The 23,068-nt window shown below is 42.1% G+C and overlaps 1 long non-coding RNA gene and 2 other non-coding genes across 3 annotated transcripts; all 3 read left to right on the top strand.

Moving 5' to 3' along the window:
• The first annotated feature begins 8,849 nt into the window (after positions 1-8,849).
• Positions 8,850-22,868, top strand: LOC112415462 (uncharacterized). Its single transcript, XR_003006318.1, has 4 exons — positions 8,850-9,038; positions 18,083-18,261; positions 19,694-19,803; positions 22,414-22,868. It is a non-coding gene; the product is annotated as an uncharacterized LOC112415462 (long non-coding RNA).
• On the top strand, positions 19,888-20,060 carry LOC112415781 (small nucleolar RNA SNORA81). Its single transcript, XR_003006375.1, has one exon. It is a non-coding gene; the product is annotated as a small nucleolar RNA SNORA81 (small nucleolar RNA).
• LOC112415806 (small nucleolar RNA SNORA63) lies at positions 20,383-20,514 on the top strand. Its single transcript, XR_003006382.1, has one exon. It is a non-coding gene; the product is annotated as a small nucleolar RNA SNORA63 (small nucleolar RNA).
• Positions 22,869-23,068: the final 200 nt, after the last annotated feature.

Raw genomic sequence — 23,068 nt, forward strand, 5'->3', positions numbered from 1 at the left:
AAATTTAAGAACAATAAATGCTGGAGAGGGTGTGGAGAAAAGGGAACCCTCTTACACTGTTGGGGGGAATGTAAACTGGTGTAGCCACTATGGAGAAGAGTATGGTCCTTAAAAACCTAAAAATAGAATTACCATATGACCCAGCAATCCCACTACTGGGCATATACCCAGAGGAAACCATAATTCAGAAAGACACATGCACAAAGCCTGCGAGCCACAACTACTGAAGCCCGTGCATCTGGAGCCCATGCTCCCCAGTGAGGGGGGCCGCTGTGGTGAGAGGCCTGTGCACTGTGGCGAGGAGTGGCCCCCACTCTCCACAACTAGAGAAAAGCCCACGTACAGCAACAACGACCCAACGCAGCCAAAAATAAATAAATTAAATAAATTTATTTTAAAAAAAAAAAATGTGCAAAAAAAAAAAAAGGCACATGCACCCCAATGTTCATTGCAGCACTATTTACGATAGCCAGGTCATAGAAGCAACCTAAATGCCCATCAACAGACGAATGGATAAAGAAGATGTGGGGGCTTCCCTGGTGGCGCAGTGGTTGAGAGTCCGCCTGCCGGTGCAGGGGATGTGGGTTCGTGCCCCGGTCCAGGAGGATCCCACATGCTGCGGAGCGGCTGGGCCCGTAAGCCATGGCCGCTGAGCCTGCACGTCCGGAGCCCTTTGCTCCACAACGGGAGAGGCCACAGCGGTGAGGGGCCCGCGTACCGCAAAAAAAAAAAGATGTGGTACATATATGCAATGGAATATTACTCAGCCATAAAAAGGAACAAAGCTGGGTCATTCGTAGAGACGTGGATGGGCCTAGAGACTGCCATACAGAGTGAAGTAAGTCAGAAAGAGGAAAACAAATATCATGTTAACGCATATATGTGGAATCTAGAAAAATGGTACAGACAAACCAGTTTGCAAGGCAGAAGTAGAGACACAGATGTAGAGAACAAATGTTTGGACACCAAGGAGGGAAAGGGGGGAAATGAATTGGGAGATTGGGATTGACATATCTACACTAATATGTATAAAATAGATAACTAATGAGAACCTGCTGTACAGCACAGGGAACTCTACATCACTTTGCTGTACAGTAGAAACTAACACAACATTTTAAAACAACTATACCCCAATTTAAAAGAAACAGAAGAGAACTTAATAATCATCCAAGTCTACCTCCTCGTTTAAGAGATGGGAAGCTTCACCCTGAGAGAGGCCCAGTGATCTGCCCAAGATCTTTAGTGGCAAAGGGCCCAGGGACAGGACCAATAACACATTCAAGGTTAGATGGTGTTTTCACCCACATTATCTTACAAGCATACTAAGCTGGGTGGGGAAGGATTATTAAAATTCCCATTTTCCAGCCTGAGGTGGAATGACTTGTCCAGAGCAGAATTCAAATTGAGATGGTCACACACCCAGTCCACTGCTCTTTCCTGCACCACAGTTTCTTGCACACGTTGGTATTTAGCTCAATCATCTCAGCATTCAATATATTTCAAACTACAAATTCTGTTTTATTTTATCCTATCTTCAGCAGTATGTCACATTCGGCCTTCTCTGGTAGGATTATACTGACCTTCTGTCTTAAAAAAAAAAAACAGTTCAGTGGCCACATTTGGCACCAGAAACATTTTTTAAACCTTAATGAGGCTCCCCATACAAATCATCTTCACAAAATATATCACATGTGTATCATTCCAGATGTATATTATTGCACTAAACACACTGAACCAGTGTGCTCAAAGAGCAATAACAGCTCACTAATTGAAGCAATATTTATCATATAAATACCAAAAAGGCAGTTTTAACAAATGCGTGGAACACTGAGAAAAAAACTTCCTGACTTCATCAATAAAAACTGATTTGCATTCACAGAAGGGTCTCAAAGTGAAGCGAGCAACAGAGAGAATTATCGGGATAATTCTAGTCATCTAAATCCAAAGGATCTGAACCTGAATGTGTTTTTTTTATTTGAGGAGGTCCAGGGAAGGGGTGGGGGAGAAAATGTTAAGGAGGAATTTCCTTGCCGCTATCTCAATGTTCTCTTACAGTATAGGGCCTGTCTTTCCATCACAACCCTTAATTTAGGAGGAAGGCACGCATGTTTTGCTCCCCATTTTGAACTCATGGAAGAGGATTAGAATTGCTCAGTCTCGTGGGGCTGGCAGAGGTTTCTCGGTGGGGTTCACCTGGGGCCGGGCGACACCTCCAGGCCGTACTTCTATAGCACAGGCCAGGGAGCTGGACTGCGCCCCGGCCCTCTACTGTGACCTGCATTCCGACACGCTGTCTCGTGAAGGACCCTCCAGTGGCCTGACAGCGATTTCTGCTGGAAAGCACCGGCCTTCGCTCCTCCCGTTCCCTCTCCTTTCTCAGTATAGGGTCAATCACTACACAACTGGCCACCCCTGCCCGCGGTCAGCAGCGGGTAACAGATCCTAACAGCCAACTAGCCCTGGGTTTAGCGCTCAACAGACTCGGCAATTGCCTGGTGAAGGCTCCTGCCCCATGGCCTGCTCCGGCCCCGCCAGACACGGGGGACGCCACGGCCGCGAGCGCAGCACCCCAGGGACGCCTGTTACAGAGCAGCACCGGAGGCAGCGAGGCCCACACGCTGGGCAGGCGCCCCTCGACCATCCCAGGGCTGCGACGGAGGGCGGGGTGGGGGGAGACCAGGTCCCAGGCAACGCGCCCACCCTCCATTAATAAAACTTAGAATTAAGCGTCATTTACCGACACGAGCGATCACTGTGGTCAGTCGCCGGGTGAACTCCTGAGGGGCCATTTCTTCTTTTAACCAAAACAGCACTTCGCCGAAAAACCACTCGGTATAAACAAAACAAAGCAACACAAAACTGTTTCCACTGATGCTATGGATGACTTTTTAAAGGCATCTCTTCGCGAGGATGCTCGGCCCTCACACTCTTCCTCGCTCTCCTCAAGCACAAAACGGAGAGTCACTCCCAGCCAAGGCCAACTCTCCAGGGCCGCGCGGTTAGAGGACGCCAGCCACGCCCCGGAGGGGGTTATTTTAAAGATTAGGTGGAGCGGCTTTTCCAACTTGACGACTGGCTTTACGAGAGAGGGAAGCGGCAGTTCCGGAGAGGAGAAAAGCAAGTCGCCCCAATCTCGCTGTAACCGCGCTCTGGCGTCGCGAGCCGAGGGGGCGCATGGGTTTTTGGATTTGTGGTCAGATGTCCTGCGCTGCCTCCCGGGAGGGTCGCGCCAGGATGAAGGATGCTCTGTCAGCGCGCAGGGGGCACGCGGAGTCAGCGGGTGCGGAAGGCAGAGGAGCTGAGGTGTTCAGGGCTCAGCCGTGCAGCCCACCCAACGTCGCCGCGCGCCCTTGCGCTTCCCGCCTCCGCGCCCACCTTTCCCCGCCCGGGGGCGGTGCCCGAGGCTCCCGGAGAGGCGCGCACGCGCGAGAGCACCGCCCTGTTTCGGGTGGGGCAGGTACGCCCATTCCTCTAAGAATGGGGGCGATTCAAGATCTTACCTCCAATTGTGGGAGAGGAGACAGCTAGTTTGGTGCGCCCGCCAGCACCGGGGTTCTGAACGTCAGATGCTCGGTTCCCTGGCTCGTCTCTCCTCCTTCCCCGCCAGGTATCTGCGGAGAAACCTAGGCGAGAAAGGGACTGGCAGGGAGTTCTGCGGCCTCCCCGCTGGGGCTCTGGAAGGAAGGCTGTGTGAGGCCCAGCTGCCCGTCCCATCCACTGACTCCGGGCTTGGGGGAGGGGCGGTGGCTGGAGTTTTTTTCCCCGTTAGGGGTTGTCTCATTCAGTTATCAGCGTGCACTGGACACACTCGCATTTAGAGCCGGGAGCGCGGGCTGTGCACCGACCTGGCTCCGCACGCGTGTGCGTACGTGTGTCTCCACTGTGTGGGCCTTTTCCTTTGTGCAGCTCCTCCCGTGCGCCCCCTCTCCGTCTGCCAACTGTCAGGCGCGCCAGTGCGCCCTCCTGGAAAGGCTCTGGCACAGCGCCATTGCGGAGAGCACGGATCCGCAACTATCCAGTGGTAGACGCTGTCCCCGGGCTTCCTTAGGTGGCTCCAGATACTGCCTGACAGACGGACTAACCGAATTCAGTAGAGCTCCACGTGAAAAGCCTGAGCAAACGAGAATCTAGTCAGGTTGTCCCCCAGTCCATTCCTAAAAGGGGAGACCCTGTCGCGATAGTGCCAGGACCACCCACAGGTTCTGAGCCAATTCCAGGAAGCTCAGTTTTCCTCTTTGGCATGTAAAAAGCCAAACCCCAAACACACACCTCGGATTCAATTTCTAGTAATAGCCACTCATCCCAGGGGTTTGGGGACGTTTTAAAATGCTTTCTGCTAACAATTGTGGGCTGTGGTTAAGAGATGATGTTAGTCCACCTGCTACGTGAAATTTGTGCAGAGGTTCTTCTCTCCTGTGATGTTTGGGCTCTTTGCACTCTGCCTGCACAAGTAGAGCAACCATTTTCATAGCAACCTCCTGCGAGAAATTCAGAAAGGGGTTAAAGACCCAAAGGAGTAAAACAGCTTTGGGTTGTGTTTCCACGGTAGTATCTGGCTCTTCAAGGGTCACAAGTATTTTTGAGAAACCAAATGAGGTGTTTTCTGTTGGTAGTAGTCAGTACCTGGTGACCAGTCAGAGCCAACTGTGAACTGGCCCCTAGAAACCAGCATATTGCTAAGGAAACTGATAATGTGGGACATGCTAGACTTTGCAGATCCAGTGAGCTCAGCTTCTCAGATTAAGCCAGGTTTTATGGGTAAGAATCATGGATGGAAGGGACGGGAGAATGGGAAGAGCAAGAAGAGTCAGGTGAAGCTTATGAATAGGAATGAGAGAGAAAAGAAAGAAATAGAAAGGAAATAAATCACACTCAGAAGGCTGGTCTCCTTCCCACATCTGTACCTTCACAATCTTCAGAGGTTTCCATGGAGATGAATTGGCTGACTTTACAGCAAGATGTAACAGGCAGTGGTTGTCCTCAGAAACCAGTTCTGTCCCCCCATTTCTAATACACGCTCTCCTGGGGCCTCAACTGCTTCACCTGGGCTATGAGAGGGTGGGTCTGTGATCTCCAAGTTCCCTTTTCCAGTTCTGAAATCCTGTAACTGTAACTAAGAAGAAATGAGTATAGTTTTCAATAGCCCATACCTCCTTGTTCCTCTGAGAAAACAGTTATTATCTCCGTTGCTCTTGTGAATATGGACATGCTTCCTGCCTTCTCTCCTTCCCTGCCCTCCTCCCTTCTGTGCCTCTCTTTATCTTTTCTAATTATGATTTATTTCCTGTCTGTGACAAATCACATTGCTCTAATATATGGCAAAATCAAGGAACAAGTCAGAATAGCCTGCCTTCCTCTCTAATGAATGAATTAATAATCAGTCACATCTATTGAACATCAATTATATGCTCAGGGTTGTGATAGGCAGTGTCAATTATAGCAGCTACCACCGCCATATAGTAAGTGACTGCTCTGTGCCACCTGGTATAATGGTAGGCATTTCACAAACATCATTTAAGCCCCACAATAACCCTTTAGGGCTTTAATCTTATTTTGCAGATTCTGCTGGCACAAGAACCAAACTGTGTATCACTTATCTTATGAATCTAGACTATTCTCTGCCTTCAGGTAAGGATTTGCCTAAGCTTGGAAAGAAAAACTATCCTCCAAGCACTGCCAAAGTAGATTCTACCTCCCTTTTGGTGGATTGTCAGCACTGCCTCCAACAATGAAGAGAAAGACAAAGGACCCACCTTGGGTGCCACAGGTGAGGTTAGGCACCATTGGGGCCACCCAGTTTAGTCTAGATCAGTGGTTCTCAAACTAACAGAATCACCTGGAAATACAGGTGATTTTTTAAAATACAAACTCCTGGTCCCCATCTCCAGAGATTCTGATTCAGTAGTGTGGAATGAGACCTGAGAGTTTGCATTTTTAACAAGTACACAGGATTATGGATGCTGCTGGTTCTGGGACCACCACTGGCCTAGAGCAAAGCTCTTCAAAATTCTTAGACTGCAAACCACAGTATGATATAAAATTTACATCATGACATAGTCAACATAAATTACATAATTAAAACAAAAGTTGTATGGAACAATTTTCTTCCCTTCAGAAAAGTTAACTCAAAATGAATCACTCACCTAAATGTAAAACACAAAACTATAAAATTCCTATAACATAACATAGGAGAAAATCTAGATGACCTAGGGTTTGGTGAAGACTTTCTAGGTACAACACCAAAGGCACAATCTGTGAAAGAAAGAATTGACAGGATAGACTTCATTAAAATAAAGACTTTCTGCTGTGTGAAAGATACTATCAAGAGAATAAAAAGAGAAGCTATGGGCTGATAGAAAATAGTTATGAAAAACGTATCTCTCTGTTAAAAAAATAAAGGCCTGTTATCTAAAATATACAAAGAACTCTTAAAACTCAATAGTAAGAATAACCTGATTTTTAAAATGGTCTAAAGACCTTCACAGACACTTCCTCAAGATATACAGATGGCAAATAAGCATATGAAATGATGCTCCACATCATATGTCATCAGGGAAATGCAAACTAAATAACAACGACATACCACTACACACCTAATAGAATGGCCCAAATCCAAAACACTGACAACACCAAATGCTGGTGAAGGTGTGGAGCAACAGGAACTCTCATTAATTGCTGGTGGGATTGCAAATAATTTGGAAAATTGTGCTTTATAAGATAGTTTGGCAGATTTTTACAAAACAACATATTCTTACCATGCATTTCAGCAACTGTGCTCCTTGGTATTTATCCAAAAGTTAGAAATTTATGTCCACACAAAAACCTACACGTTTATAGCAGTTTTATTCACAACTGCCAAAAGTTGGAAGCAACCTGTCATTCCATAGGTAAATGGATAAATAAACTGTGACACATCCAGACAATGGAATATTAGTCAGTGTTAGAAAGAAATGAGCTATCAAACCATGAAAAAAAAGAAAGAAACTTAAATGCACATTACTAAGTGAAAGAAGTCAATCTGAAAAGTTTGCTTATTGCATGATTCCAACTATACTACATTCTGGAAAAGGCAACACTATAAAGACTGTAAAGAGATCAGTGGTTGCCAGGGATTATTGGGGAGGGAGGAATGAATAGCCAAAGCACAGACAATTCTTAGGGCAGTAAAACTACTCTTTATGATTTATAATGGTGGACACATATCATTATAAATTTTTCCAAACCCATGAAAGTACAATACCAAGAGTGAAGGCTGGGACTTCCCTGGTGGTCCAGTAATAAAGAATCCACCTTCAGTGCAGGGGACGCGGGTTCAATCCCTGGTGGGGAAACTAAGATCCCACATGCCGCGGGGCGACTAAGCCTGCGCACCACAACTACTGAGCTCTCGAGCCTCAACGAGAGAGCCCATATGCCCTGGAGCCCATGTGCCACAACTAGAGAGAGAAAACCCACACTCCACAAATAGAGAGAAGCCCATACACCACAACAAAGAGCCGGTGCTGCAAGGGAAGGTCCCTCACGCCTCAACGAAGACCCCGTGTGCCGCAACTAAGACCTGACGCAGCCAAATAAATAAAGGAGAAAAAAACCCAAAAAAACAGTGAAGGCTAATGTGAACTAAGGACCTTCAGTGATTATGATGTGTCAGTGTAGGTTCATCAATTGTAACAAATGTACCACTCTGGTGGGGGATATTAATATTGGGGAGGGGGTATGCATGCGTGGGGGAAGGGGAAAGCTCTACTTTATGCTCAATATTGCTGTAAAAAATAAAGTCTACAAACTTGCAACTAGAAGACTAATAAGTTCTGGAAATCTAATGAACTGCATTAGTGATTATAGTCAACAATACTGTATCATGTACTTTAAAGTTGCTAGGAGAGTAGATCTTAAATGTTCTCATCAAAAAAGAAATTATAGGGATTTCCCTGGTGGTGCAGTGGTTAAGAATCCGCCTGCCAATGCAGGGGACACGGGTTCGAGATCCCACATGCCGCGGAGCAACTAAGCCCATGCGCCACAATTACTGAAGGGCACGCGCCTAGGGCCCATGCTCTGCAACAAGAGAAGCCACCGCAATGAGAAGCCCGCGCACCACAACGAAGAGTATCCCCTGCTCACCACAACTAGAGAAAGCCCGCGCACAGCAACGAAGACCCAATGCAGCCAAAAATAAATAAACAAAGAAATTATAATTATGTGATGTGAAAGGATTGTTAGCTAATCCTATGGCGGTAATCATATTGCAATATATAAAGGTATCAAATCAACAGGTTGTACAGCTTAAACTTACACAACGCTATGTCAATTATATCTCAATTTTTAAAAATAGCATTATAGAAAAAAATTAAGTCTATCTTAAAATTCTGTAATTTCAATTATGAGACGATTAAGAGGAGGATTTTTAAAAAATACATGTTTTCACATTTTTGAAAACATTATAAAATTTTGTATTCTTCTTACCCCACACCCTTTTATATCTTAGGACAGCTCCCCTTTCTTCTCCCCCTCAGAAAACTCTGAAGATTAAAGGTCATGAAGGGCTCTTCGCCCTGGAACCCATGAGAGGAAAAGAACCCCACAGAAGGAAACATCCATGTCACACGCAGGCAACCTAAGGAGGCTAAGGACAGCGTGCCCCTACCCCAGTTGGATCCCAGCCCAAGGGGCGGAGGAAACAGGGACCACACCCCCGCGGGCACGCAGCCTCATTGGCCAATCGCCGCTACTGCAGCTCTGCTCTGTTCTTTGATTGGTTTTAGTGGTGACGCCCCCTCCCGAATGCCTCGCTCGGATTGGCTATTTCTTGGTTCGGACTGGACGGAGACCAGAGGAGGACAAGAGACTTCTATGCGGTATGGAGGGACGATTTGGGTGACATCTGAGACGCAGCCGCACTTCAACAAGCGTCCGGGCTCCAGGGACATGGCGGCGGCCTCTGTGGTGTCGGTTCTGCTGGTGGCGACGGAGAGGAACCAGTGGCAGCCAGTCCAGAGCCCGCTGCTGCTGCTGCCGCTGCCGCTGCCGAAGCAACGGTGGGTGGTAGGACGGCTGTGTTTCTGCCCAGGGGTGGGGGCGTGGGGTGTTGGCCGGCCTGAGCTATGAAAGAGTTGCGGAGGTACCGGAGGCTCGGTAGAATCTGCTTGTTAGGGGATTCTGCTTTCAGTCCCACCCCTGAGAAGGAGTCCTCCTACACCCAGCCCTTCCCTTTCTTTCCCCTCCCTAGGTTCACTCTTCAGCCCGCCCTTTGCCTTAGTTTTCTCCACTTAGGGGTGGGGGTGGGGGGAAGGGAGCTGGGCCTGCCATCCTCCGTGCTCCCCTACCTATGCGGGCAAGAATAGGGTTGCCAGATTGAGCAATAAAAATACAGAATGCTAGCTAAAATTTAAATTTCAGAAAAATAACACAATTTTTTTAGTAAAAATATGTCTCTGATATCAAATAAAATTAAAATATAAAACATTATTTTTTATTTGTCTGAAATTTAACTGTGCGTCCTGTTTTTTATCTGGCAATCCTAGGCAAGAATAACATTTATACACCTCCTAACCATTTACAGTGTCCTTTCATAGCACTCCCTGTATGGGGAATGTTACAATCCGTGTTCCGATGAAACCCAAAAGGTCTAATCCAAGGTTATGCAACCAGTAAGTAATGGGGCCAGGACACTTTAAAACCCAACTTCAGGGCTTCCCTAGTGGCGCAGTGGTTGAGAGTCCGCCTGCCGTTGCAGGGGACACGGGTTCGTGCCCCTGTCCGGGAAGATCCCACATGCCGCGGAGCGGCTGGGCCCGTGAACCATGGCCGCTGAGCCTGCGCGTCCGGAGCCTGTGCTCCGCAATGGGAGAGGCCACAACAGTGAGAGGCCCGCCTACCGCAAAAAAAAAAAAAAAAAAAGCCAATTTGAGTTCTGTTGTCCCTCTCAAGTGTGCAATTCAAAGAAAGATTCCTGGGGAGCTCTCATAATTGTTGGAATGAATCTACTTAACAAAAGCAAATTTATCTTTCAGAGGGGCTGGAGAGTTGTTTTATATTCAGGTTCTCTGCTGTGGTGTTTACTTTATATTTGGGGGAAGAAACTGTATTCAACTGTCAAGGTAGTGATTAAGGCAGTGAAGTGTACTCTGGAATGAGACACACCTGGGTTCAAAGCGTAGCTTCACCACTTTGACGGCAGTAGGCAAGTTATGTAATCTTTCTGGGCCTCCATTTCCTCTTTAAAATAGAAATGATAATAATTGTATCCACGTCATAGGATTGTTGTATTAAATTCTTGTCAAGTGCCTGGGACACTGAAATTAGTTAATTTTAACTATGATTAGCCATTATACTTTGACTTTTAGTAAATGTGAATTTTTGGCATAAATCATTAAATAATTAACTATATTTTTAATAGATCTTTATTGGAGCATAATTGTTTCACAATACTGTGTTAGTTTCCATTGCACAACAAAGGGAATCAGCCATACGCATACACATGTCCCCCTATCCCCTCCCTCTTGAGCCTCCCTCCCATCCTCCCTATCCTACCCTTCTAGGTCATGCAAAGCATCAAGCCGATCTCCCTGTGCTATGCTGCTGCTTCCCACCAGCCAACTATTTTACATTCCGTAGTGTATATATGTCGATGCTACTCTCACTTCGCCCCAGCTTCACCCTCCCACCCCACCTCCTCAAGTCCATTTTCTATGTCTACCTCTTTATTCCTGCCCTGCAACTAGGTTCATCAGTACCATTTTTTTTTTAATTTCATATATATGCTTTAGCATACAGTATTTGTTTTTCTCTTTCCTACTTAACTTCACTCTGTATGACAGACTCTAGGTCCATCCACCTCACTACAAATAACTCAATTTCATTTCTTTTTATGGCTGAGTAATATTCCATATTATATATGTGCCACATCTTCTTTACCCATTCATCTGTCGATGGACATTTAGGTTTGTTCCATGTCCTGGCTATTGTAACTAGTGCTGCAATGAACGTTGTGGTACATGTCTCTTTCTGAATTATGGTTTTCTCAGGGTATATGCCCAGTAGTGGGATTGCTGGGTCATATGGTAGTTCTATTTTTAGTTTTTTAAGTAACCTCCATACTGTTTCCCATAGTGGTTGTATCAGTTTACATTCCCACCAACAGTGCAAGAGGGTTCCCTTTTCACCACACCCCTTCCAGCATTTATTGTTTCTAGATTTTTTGTTAATGGCCATTCTGACTGGCATGAGTGAGGTGATACCTCATTTTAGTTTTGATATGCATTTCTCTAATAATTAGCGTTGTTGAGCATCTTTTCATGTGCCTCTTGGCCATCTGTATGTCTTCCTTGGTGTATGTCTTCCACCCATTTTTTAACTGGATTGTTTGTTTGTTTTTAATATTGAGCTCCATGAGCTGTTTGTATATTTTGGAGATTAATCCTTTGTCTGTTGTTTCATTTGCAAATGTTTTCTCCCATTCTGAGGGTTGTCTTTTTGTCTTGTTTATGGTTTCCTTTGCTGTGCAAAAGCTTTTAAGTTTCATTAAGTCCCATTTGTTTATTTTTGTTTTTACTTCCATTACTCTAGGAGGTGGGTCAAAAAAGATCTTGCTGTGGTTTATGTCAAAGAGTGTTTTTCCTATGTTTTCCTCTAAGAGTATTATAGTGTCTGGTCTTACATTTGGGTCTTTAATCCATTTGGAGTTTATTTTTGTGTATGGTGTTAGGTAGTGTTCTAATTTCATTCTTTTACATGTAGCTGTCCAGTTTTCCCAGCACCACTTATTGAAGAGCCTGTCTTTTCTCCATTGTATATTCTTGCCTCCTTTGTTAAATTAGGTGCCCAAATGTGCATGGGTTTATCTCTGGGCATTCTATCCTGTACCATCGAGCTATATTTCTGTTTTTGTCCCAGTACCATACTGTCTTGATTAGTGTAGCTTTGTGGTATAGTTTCAAGTCAGGGAGCCTAATTCCTCCAACTCCTTTTTTCTTTCTCAAGATTGCTTTGTCTATTCGGGGTCTTTTGTGTTTCCATACAAATTGTAAAATTTTTTGTTCTAATTTTGTGGAAAATGCCATTGGTAGTTTGATAGGGACTGTATTGAATCTGTAGATTGCTTTGTGTAGTATAGTTATTTTCAAAATATTGATACTTCCAATCCAGGAACATGGTATATTTCTCCATCTGTTTATGTCATCTTTGATTTCTTTCATCAGTGTTTTATAGTTTTCTGAGTACAAGTCTTTTGCCTCTTTAGGCAGGTTTATTCCTAGGTATTTTATTCTTTTTGTTGCAGTGGTAAATGGGAGTGTTTCCTTAATTTCTCTTTCTGATTTTTCATTGTTGGTGTATAGGAATGCCAGAGATTTCTGTGCATTAATTTTGTATCCTGCAGCATTACCAAATTCATTGATTAGTTCTAGTAGTTTTCTGGTGGCCTCTTTAGGATTTTCTATGTATATTATCATGTCATAGTCAAACAGTGACAGTTTTACTTCTTTTCTAATTTGTATTCCTTTTATTTCTTTTTCTTCTCTGATTGCTGTGGCTAGGACTTCCAAAGCTATGTTGAAAATGAGTGGCGAGAGTGGACATCCTTGTTTTGTTCCTGATCTTAGTGGAAATGCTTTTAGTTTTTCACCATTGAGTATGATGCTTGCTGTAGGTTTGTTATATATGGCCTTTATTATGTTGAGGTAGGTTCCCTCTATGCCCATTTTCTGAAGAGTTTTTATAATAACTGGGTGTTGAATTTTTTCAAAAGCTTTTTCTGCATCTATTGAGATGATCATGTGGTTTTTATTCCTTAATTTGTTAATGTGGTGTATCACATTGATTGATTTGCATATATTGAAGAATCTTTGCATCCCTGGGATAAATCCCACTTGATCATGGTGTATGATCCTTTTAATGTGTTGAGGAGGGGAAAAAAGCGGGCGGGGGAGGGCAGGCTTCCTGGGCTCCAGTGGGTGGGGCAAACACCCTCCTCTCCTCTCCTGCTCTTCTGGTCTGGGATGGCCCCTCCCTGGGGGGGCCCGGGGCCTCCCTCCTATGCCCAGAGGACCAATGTGGCAGGCTGGGGTGGGGGGTGCCCTTGGAGGGCAGGGGACCGGCCTGGGAGCTCAGCAGGTTCCCAGTGCCTGCCTGGGTGGGACCCTCCCACCTGCCTCTCCTGATCTCCCCAGCCTCAGGGGCGCTGTTCCTGTCTGGCCTCCACTTCTCCTCCCCGCTCAGTCCCCCTACCTCCTACTGGTTCACTTTGGGGTTCCTCCCATCTCCTTGGGCATCAGAGTCCGCCACCAGCGGCTGGCAGGCACCCTAGTTGTGGGGAGACGCTAACTTCACAGCTTCCCACACCGCCATCTTGACTCCACCTCCCTAAATATTTTAATTTTAAGTTGAAAAAAGCCAGGTAATTAAGAATGTTATGAATATTGTGAATTTCAGTGAAAAGAAATGTACTGTTCAATAATAGTTAAAACAGATACCTTAGACCAAAATATACCAATTTTACCAAATCAAATATCTGTAAGCCAGGCTAATATAATAAAATATTTATATGTTAGTCTCAGTAATTGCTCCCCATGTATAATTTTATATGGTTTTCATTGTCATTGTGTTATAAACAGGAAGAAACATTAACAAGACCCAAGGGAAAGAAAATGACTACAGGGTGAGGGATAAAGCCAGAAAGTAGGTTTATGGTCAGCTGTTTATGGTGAAGTAGACTTAGTATATTTTAAAAACCAAATGTCAAGCTTCGTAGGAGTTTTATATGTCTTTGTATATTGTTTTATTTCCTTAGCATTTACAGTGTTAACATAGTTCACTTACAAACTATTCTCTAAAATTCCTCTTGGGAACTTTCCCAGTTTTTCTCCAAAAGCACTACAAAACTTTGCCACCACCTTGAAGAGAATGTGGAATTATGAAAACTGAAGGTCTAATCTTAGCAACTACTCACTATTACCGACGTGATTGTAAACAAGTCACTTAACATATCTGAGACTTTATCTCTAAAATCATAACTAACGAAAACCTACTCTGTCATCCCCAAGGTTTATAGAGGCTACCAATTATTACTAGCTGTTATCCAACAGAGAAAACTTCAACCATAGATGAATCCAACTGTCTGTATTCTTCTGCCTGCAGCAAGCCTCCCAGAAGAGCTGGAGAAACTTGCACACTTGAAAGACTTGGTACTAAAATAAATTCATGGTAGTCAACTTCACCTGGGTTTTCACACTGCACAGCAGGCCCATTGTGTTTCTCTAGCCCCCTCATTCTTCCTTTTTATGCAACTGCTGTTTCAAATCCTCTTCACTTTTTTCAAGCCTGTGACATCCCTAATAAGCCATTTTCAGCAAATGGTCTCAATGTTACTGAGAAAATAGAATACCCAAGCTTCTGAGCCTCCTGCCAGCAAAGCTGCCCACCCACCTTCATCTGCAGCCATCCAACTTGCATCGAAGTCTAGTCCCTTTGCCTGTGCTCTGAATCCTTCCCCTCTCACCATCTCAGGGATCTCTACCATCAGTTATCACTTCTATCACCTGGATGGTTAACCACTCCCTCTTTACTAAATCCTTCCCACCAGTATTTAAATATTCCATAGTCTCTTCTTCAGGGAGTAAGTCCCTGTTTTTCCTCCCACCTAACACTCTCTTTCTTTTCCCATTTTTAATCAGTTTTTTAAGAACTGTCTACCCTGAGGTTTCTATTTCTTTACTTCCCATTCTCTTCTCAACCTGTTGTTCTTCTGTCCTCACCCCTCTCCTGAAACTATTCCTGCTAAGGTTACCAATAATTTTCTTGTCCCTAAATCCAATGGATTCTTGACCTCTTAGCAACATTTAACACCCTAATCCAGTGTTTGGGCAAACTACAGCATGTGAACCAAATCCAGCTTCAGCATGTTTTTATATGGCCTGTGAGCCAAATATATTTTTAATCTATCTAGCCCTTTTCAGAAAAAGGTTGCCAACCATTCTTAGGTCACACCCTCCTTTTAGAATAAATTCTTCTCTTGGCTCTTCTCTTTTAAGTAAGTCTAGTTTTCCTTTTACTCTCTCCTCTCTTTCTCAGTCTCTTGCTAGATTACCAGACCCTTAGATGTTGGAACTCCTCAACACTTTATGTTGGAAGTGGGATCTTCTGGATCTCATCTACTCCTATAGCTTTGTTGAAAACCCCCATATTCTGTCTCTAACTCAGATTTCTTCTGAACATCATACATGTTGTTCAACTGCCTACTCAACATCTCCACTTGGTGTGCTACAGATACCCCAAACTCAATATATTTGAAATTTAACTCGTAATCTTGTGCTAATCCTGCTTTTCCCTGCAGACTGTCATAATTCAGTAGATTATAACATCATTGCCCACAAAGTTAATGTCAGAAATTTGGGAGTCCTTGAACATCTCTCCCTCTCCCTCCCCTCATTTTGTTCCACCCACATCTGAGTAATCACCAAGTGCTATTCTATTGCCTACATGTTTTTTAATCTAATTAATTCATTCTGCCCAATACCACCACACACTTAGGTCAGAAACACCATCATCTGGTCAAATGCTTTAACCTACTAAGTGGCATTCCTATTTCTCTAAAAAAACAACAAAAAACTGGGCTTCCCTGGTGGCGCAGTGGTTGGGAGTCCGCCTGCCGATGCAGGGGACACGGGTTCGTGCCCCGGTCCGGGAAGATCCCACATGTCGCGGAGCAGCTGGTCCCGGGAGCCATGGCCGCTGAGCCTGCGCATCTGGAGCCTGTGCCCCGTAACGGGAGAGGCCACAACAGTGAGAGGCCCACGTACCGCAAAATAAAAAAAAAAAAAAAAAATGGTTTTAATTGAGATATAACTCATATATCATAGAAGTTACCCCAAATTTTACTATTTAGTAGTTTTCAGTATATTCACAAGGTTCAAACATCTGTGGTATGTGTCTGGTATTTTTGCCATAAGCATCTTTGCTGTAGACATTTTTGCTGCATAACCAAGTGGTCATAAGGCAATTTTGCCATAAAAGATAAAATAACTAGTTGACAGTTTGGTTTGATAGTCTGGTTTCAACTGGGTGACAGTTTAGCTTCAGTTCTCCATTGACACAGTACTCCTATTTTTATATTACATAAATCTTAGCCCTCATAATGATCTACACAGTGACGAGTAGACATGGTGGTCTTAAAATAGTAGATGATAACAACTACGTATCAACTTGATAGAAAATATGGTGTTAAAACTTACTGGAAGTGTGAAATAAGAGAGTTTAAAGCCAGGTTATATACTATGCTTGAAAATGATAAAATATCATTTGCAAATCCTTCAGTGATTTGAAGGTACAGTGTTGAACCCACATTTCCCATAGAACTTTGGAACATTGATTAACAGACTTGTGATAACACACCAAAAACAAACGGTGCAGAGGCTCCATTATAAACATTCATCCCAGTGTTTGGAAACTGATACCTCTCTCAATGAAGGAAGAAATTGTAGCGAAAAAGGAAAAGTGCTATGCCAAATGAGGAGACAGATTGACATGCATTAAAAAATATGAATAAAATAGCATTCTCTTACATCATAGTACAGTTACCAAAATCAAGAAATTAATTTTGACGCAATATTATTATCTAATCAGCAGACTTATTAAGATTTAGCCAGTTGTCCAACTAATGTACATTTTACCAAAAGAAAAACTGGTTTAGGGGCGGGACAAAAAAAAAAAAGAAAAGAAAAGCTGGTTTTTTAGTGGTCTATAGTCTAATCCAGGATCACATGTTGAATTTAGTTGTCATGTCTCTTTGATCTGCCTCATTCTGGAACAAGTCCTCATTTTTAGTCTTTCATGACTTTAATAAGATGAGATGATGAAGTATTTTTTAGTATTCATGATGCATCCACAATAGAGAGCTCTACTTGATACTGAAACACAACAGTAGAGGATGGTGTCAGTCACTGAGCATATAGGCCAGTTTCTTTGGTGAATATCCCCCTTGTCCTCACTAGGGAGCCAGCAAGCTGGTATATCCACCTTCAGTCACTGATGTAGGGCTTCCCCCAGGGGGACATAAATTCCCAGATGCTTCAGGTTTTACAAAAGTGAAGAACAGCTTATGACTTAGTGTAAAGAACCTTTTTAAAAACTATTGTCCATGCATGCATAGAGTTTTTGGTTTTGTTTCAAATTAAACTAGAACTAGGCTTGCATTTATGGTTTGCAGGGCTGTACTCAGTAGACTGAGAAACTAAAGCTTTCTTTCTTTCAGGATACATGCACTTTGTGTTATTGTTGTTAAGTTTAAATGCAATTTTGCAACATGAAAAATGCAGTATCTGTAATTAGTTGGGAATCTTTGTCATTTGTGATACATCTGTTGCCTGCTGTCTGTTTTCAAAGCTTACTGCTATGTTAGCTATGAAATAAAGCTTTTCTTAGCAAAGCTTTAGGCTTTATTAAGATCAGGGCTATATAAGTTTCCTATTGGAAAGATATTTATTTTTAAAATGAATGATAATCAAGGAATACATATCAGAACAATTTGCCTTGGGGCTGTAAATGTAGAGCTTATTTCACTACTTACATGTCTTACATGTAAAAGAAAAATGTAGGAACTGTTTGTTCTTTAATTGTTTGGTTCTTTAATTATCTAGCTGGTAGCTCTAGGAAACTAAGGATCCCAAGTTTGAAAAGGCACAAAAATTTAATTAAAAATGAGATGCTTATATATAGCACAGGGAACTCTACTCAGTACTCTGTAATGGCCTATATGGGAAAAGAATCTAAAAAAGAGTGCATATATGTATATGTATAACAGATCCACTTTGCTGTACACCTAAAACTAACACAACATTGTAAATCAACTATACCCCAATAAAATTTTTTTTTAAATGAGATGCTTAAAGGGATTTTATCTTGAAGCAGTTTGATTTGTCTGCATTGTTAGCTTGGAAGTGATTCTGCATTGTGCTGCATAAAAGCTGTTCGCAGACCAGAATTTTAAACTAAGTATGAACAGTTTAGCATTTAGCCATGTGCTTTGAAAGTCATTTGATGGAGCCTTTATTTGTGTAACATAATAATTTAAGCTTTTGACTTTTAGATCCAAAAGGTAGTTCTGGCACTTGGATACTACTACGTTGGAGCAACTTGTCATGCCTGCATTGTGTGGAACCAGTGTTCAAAATAAAATGCAAAAACTTCAGGCTGGTGGAGGAGGGAGCACACAATGTCCTGGTACTCCAGGGAGACCATTTGATATGTTAAATAGAATATATCATTGTAAGTATTGCCATATTTTTCCTAGGGCATATTTTAACCAGTGATATTTGGGTTATGGGAGGGAAAATAATTATCCTAATCATTTAAGCCAGTTGCCATGCATGAATATCTAATACTTTTCTTTAATAGGCTTTATTTTTTAGAACAGTTTTAGATTTATAGGAAGATTGAGAAGAGAGTTCCCAGCTTCCTATAGTGTTAACAGCTTACATTAGTATGGCACATTTGTTAAAATTAATGAACCAACACTGACACATTATTATGAACTAAAGTCCAGAATTTATTCAGGTTTCCTTAGTTTTCGCCTAATGTTCTTTTTCTATTCCAGGATCCCAATCAGGATACCACATGACATTTAATTGTCATGTCTCCTTAAGCTCTTCTTGGCTGTAACAGTTATTCAAATATTCCCTTTTTTTTTGATGACCTTCACCATTTTTAAAAAATTTTTTAATTTTTTGTCTGCATTGGGTCTTCATTGCTACGTGTGGGCTTTCTTTAGTTGTGGTGAGCAGGGGCTACTCTTTGTTGCAGTGTATGGACTCATTGTGGCGGCTTCTCTTGTTGTGGAACATGGGCTCTAGGCATGTGGGCTTCAGTAGTTGTGACACACGGGCTCCGTAGTTGTGGCTCGCGGGCTTTAGAGTGCAGACTCAGTAGTTGTGACGCACAGGCTTAGTTGCTCTGCGGCATGTGGGATCTTCCTGGACCAGGGCTCGAACCCATGTCCCTGCATTAGCAGGTGGATTCTTAACCGCTGTGCCCCCAGGGAAGCCCGACCTTCACCATTTTGAGAAGCACTGGTCAGATATTTAGTAGGATGCACTTGTGTTGGAATTTATCTGATGTTTTTGTCAAGATTAGACTGTGGTTATGGGTGTTGGGGAGGAAGACCACAGAGGTAAAGTAACATTTTCATCTCATTCTATCGAAGGTTATTACTGTTGATGTTGACCTTGATCACCTGGCTGAGGTAGTTTGTCAGGTTTCTTCACATAAACTTATTCTTCCCCCCTCTCCTTCTGTACTGTAGTCTCTGGAAGGAAGTCTCTATGCACAACCCACTCTTAAGTAAGACTTTTTTTTTCGCTTTCCAAAATGGATCGAGATGCTTATTTTGGATGAAGCCAGTAAAAATGTTGAGCCAAAGGATTAAAGGTCAAATCCACGAGATTTACCAGAAATCAAATACAAGGACTCAGGTGTGCACGTGATTTTTCTGCAGCTGGCAGGTTGGGTTCATTGTTACAGTATAGCTGTAAAGTGCTATATTGTCCTTTCCTCTGCCGAAAGCAATTGTGTCCTACAATCTCTGTCTAGCTCAGTTCTGTAGTAAGACAGGGACGCTTGGTCTCAAACATTATTTCTCTAAGTATTATTATGAAAACTGTTATAATTGATATGTCAACATAGTCATTGTCTCTTTTTTAAGGTTGTGTTGCTTTCTGCCTTAATGCCAATTGATATGCTGAAGACCTCAAAAAGTTCCTGAGAAATCCATTTCAAATTCTAGTGAAGAAAGAAGAGCTGACCTCTGAAAAGGTGAATATCTTATAATAATTTTGAAAGAGGGTAATGTTTTTCTAATTGATATACATAAAAATTATAGCCAGGATTATTTTTTTAACTTTCTTATTTAATCTCTATGCTAAAATTGCAGTAACTAGTATCTGTAGTGTCTTAGTGCTTGTAATAAAGCTGACAGAGTAAACACAAGGAAAAAAAACAACCATACCAGATAGTAGAAAAACTGCAGGTTAACTCCAGGGTATTTTGTTCTAAGATTTGGTACAGAATTTAGGCAGAATTAATAGAATGAATTTCTCTAACTGGTTCCTTCCAATGGTAGGGATAGAGAAGTCAAATGGCTTTTTATTCTGACTCTGATCTGAATTAACATTTTCCTCTCTGAAATACTGTAGGGAAGGAATTGTATGCTCTTTGTGACATATGAGAGACCAGCCAGTAAACAGGCTGTTCTTTTTCAGAACACAGACAAAGGGTAGACTGGCTCTGAGAAAACGCATGCCAGGAATTTCAGTTCTGATGTGGCAAGAGCTGTTCTTGCCTACTATTGCTACTTAAGACACTGTTAATTTCTAATTATTTCCTTAAAAACTGAAGCAGGATCTAGTTACAATGTAGCTGTGAAGTGCCGCATTGTCTTTGCCCCCTGCTCAAAATAAGACTGTTTCCTTTCAAGCCCTGTTAGCCATAGTGCTGTAGCAGCCAGGGATGCATGGTCTCATACACATGTACCAATTTAAACCCCATCTCAACAAATGACTCCTGAGAGTTAAGGCTTATTAATATTTTGCAGGTGGTGACAGAAAGAAAGAGGCATTACCAAGAGGGAATTCAGATAAGGGACCAACCACATTTTGATTACTACTGACTTACTGGCATTTAATTTAATTACAATATTTACCTACTAAAAGATGGTTTCAAGGGGAAGATTTTTCATCATCTTTGTCAGCTCAAGCTACGTGGGGGAATAAAGACCATACTCCAGTGAGCTGTGTGATATATATGCAGTTCGTTACTATTTTGTGCCCTGAAAGATTGTATAGAAGTTGCTTTTTGAATCAGAATTTGAATAGATATTATCATATCTCAGGCTCATGATTTGTATGTACAACTAATGTCTATGGTTATAAACTATGACTTGCCCACTACTTATGAAAACTATATTTTCAGTTGAGTATTTGTCATCTTCATTGAATTACTTGCTTTTATTCTGGAAAAATAAATTCATGTGTTGCTTTTCAAGTATGATTTTGTCAGCCAGACAACCTTGAATCAGGAAATGTAGTAACACATAAGTCGTATTTAAATTGTACTTGGAAATATTCGTGGTTAAACAGAACACAGTGGGAAAACAATGTGAAATGTAGCCCAGATTTTGGACCCTACAGAGTAGATATTCAAAGGGAAAATCAATAATGCTGTTAGATCTGGTTGTCTTAACTTACACGAGTCTTTTTTTTTTTTTTTAAGTCATGTTGCTCATGTCTTGTGCTTTCTTGGTGATTCCTCTGTAATTAAGATTTTTCTCAGCATTTTCTGGTGGCAATTTATATTGACCCTGGCTTAGTTACAGTAGCTTTATCACTAAATAAATTGAATTATGTCTTGCTACTAATATAAAAATAACTTGTCAAAAAATAATGTAGTTGGTAAGAATAGATAATGAGGTGATGCTCAGACATGGCACTGGCCTGATTTAGGACATAGATTCATAAGTGAAATAGCATGTTGTTTGGTTAAAGAGCAAGTCAGTATTTTCATATTTGTTTTCCTCTTGTACTGGTTATTTGGTATTTTAAGTTGCTCCAGCCAAGACATTTTTGATTGGTTCTATCATCTGTTTTAGTAGAAAGCTATGGTGGTAAACATATCTCAGGCATCTGCTACAGTGTATGAGGTGACCTGAGCAGAAAGCAATGATAAATATGGGTTACCATAATAAATTTTTAGAGGTTTCCCCCACACTGGAAAATGTTTTAAGTCCTGGATCAAATCTGTCCAATAGAACTTTCTGTAGTGAGGGAAATGTTTTATATCTGCACTGCCCAACACAGTAGTGACAGGCCATGTGCGGCTACTGAAATATGATTAATGCAACTGAGGAGCTAAATTTTCATTTTAGTTTAAATAGCCACATGTAGTTAGTGGCTGTTGCATTGGACAGCACAGTCCTAAACAATAGTTAACATTCCAGTGTTTATATTTTCAGTTTAGAGTTCCAAAATTGTGTCAAAATGGATTACACAGCTGTTCCTTTTGTTTCGTCCCTGGTATTTATGTTTGTCCCAGGCTGACACCTGCTCTTGGCCCACTTCGGTAGGGGCTTTAATTTCACTACCCCAAACACAATACTGTCATCTGCTCTGTAAGTAATAACACTCAAGCCACCTGATAGAATCTGATCTTGCAACCAGAAGAATCTTTTTGAGCTAACCACAAAAGATATCTTTTCTTTTTCTCTAGATATTATGACTAGGATCTAGTGCTCCAATTAGAAGTCCTCTAAGTATAATCTTGGCAAATAAACACTGATGGTTAACAAGTAGCTCATATCATTAGTACTTTATGTAGTACTTGATAAGTGATATTCTGATTAATAATTTTTCTTTTGTTCAGAATTGGCAGTGGGAGTCAATTTGGGAGGAAGGCTGTGGCCTTAAACATTGAAGAAAAGAAGAAGATTCTTTGTGACACTGAGCCTTTCTACCACACTACACTGGAGGAAATGCCAATGAATGTGGATGACCTAATTTAATTCCTGGGATGAAATGGTTTTGAGTGTAGTGCTTGCTGTTGGTGAATAGGCAATCACAAGGTGCATCATTCTTCTTTTGGGGGAAATATTTGAAGTTTTGTCTCAATGCTCATAACAGATCAAAAATATAGATTTTGATAGCAAAGCAACTTCAGCCATGAGCTCATGTGAGGAAAGTCATTGGCTTTATCCTCTTTAGAATTAGACTGTTGGGGTAGCTATAAAAGATGGGCTTGTACCCAATCGAAAGATTGGCAGAAGACCTAAATATACATTTCTCCAAAGAAGACATACAGATGGCCAACAGGCAAATGAAAAAAGCCTCAACATGGCTAATTATCAGAGAAATGCAAATCAAAACTACAATGAGATACTGCCTCACACCAGTCAGAATAGCCATCATTAAAAAGTCTACAAATAGCAAATGCTGGAGAGGGTGTAGAGAAGAGGGAACCCTCTTGCACTGTTGGTGGGAATGTAAATGGGTGCAGCCACTATGGAGAACAGTATGGAGGTTCCTCAAGA

The sequence above is a fragment of the Neophocaena asiaeorientalis genome, unplaced genomic scaffold (assembly GCF_003031525.2).
Source record: "Neophocaena asiaeorientalis asiaeorientalis breed wild unplaced genomic scaffold, Neophocaena_asiaeorientalis_V1.1 scaffold225, whole genome shotgun sequence".
NCBI lineage: Eukaryota > Metazoa > Chordata > Mammalia > Artiodactyla > Phocoenidae > Neophocaena > Neophocaena asiaeorientalis.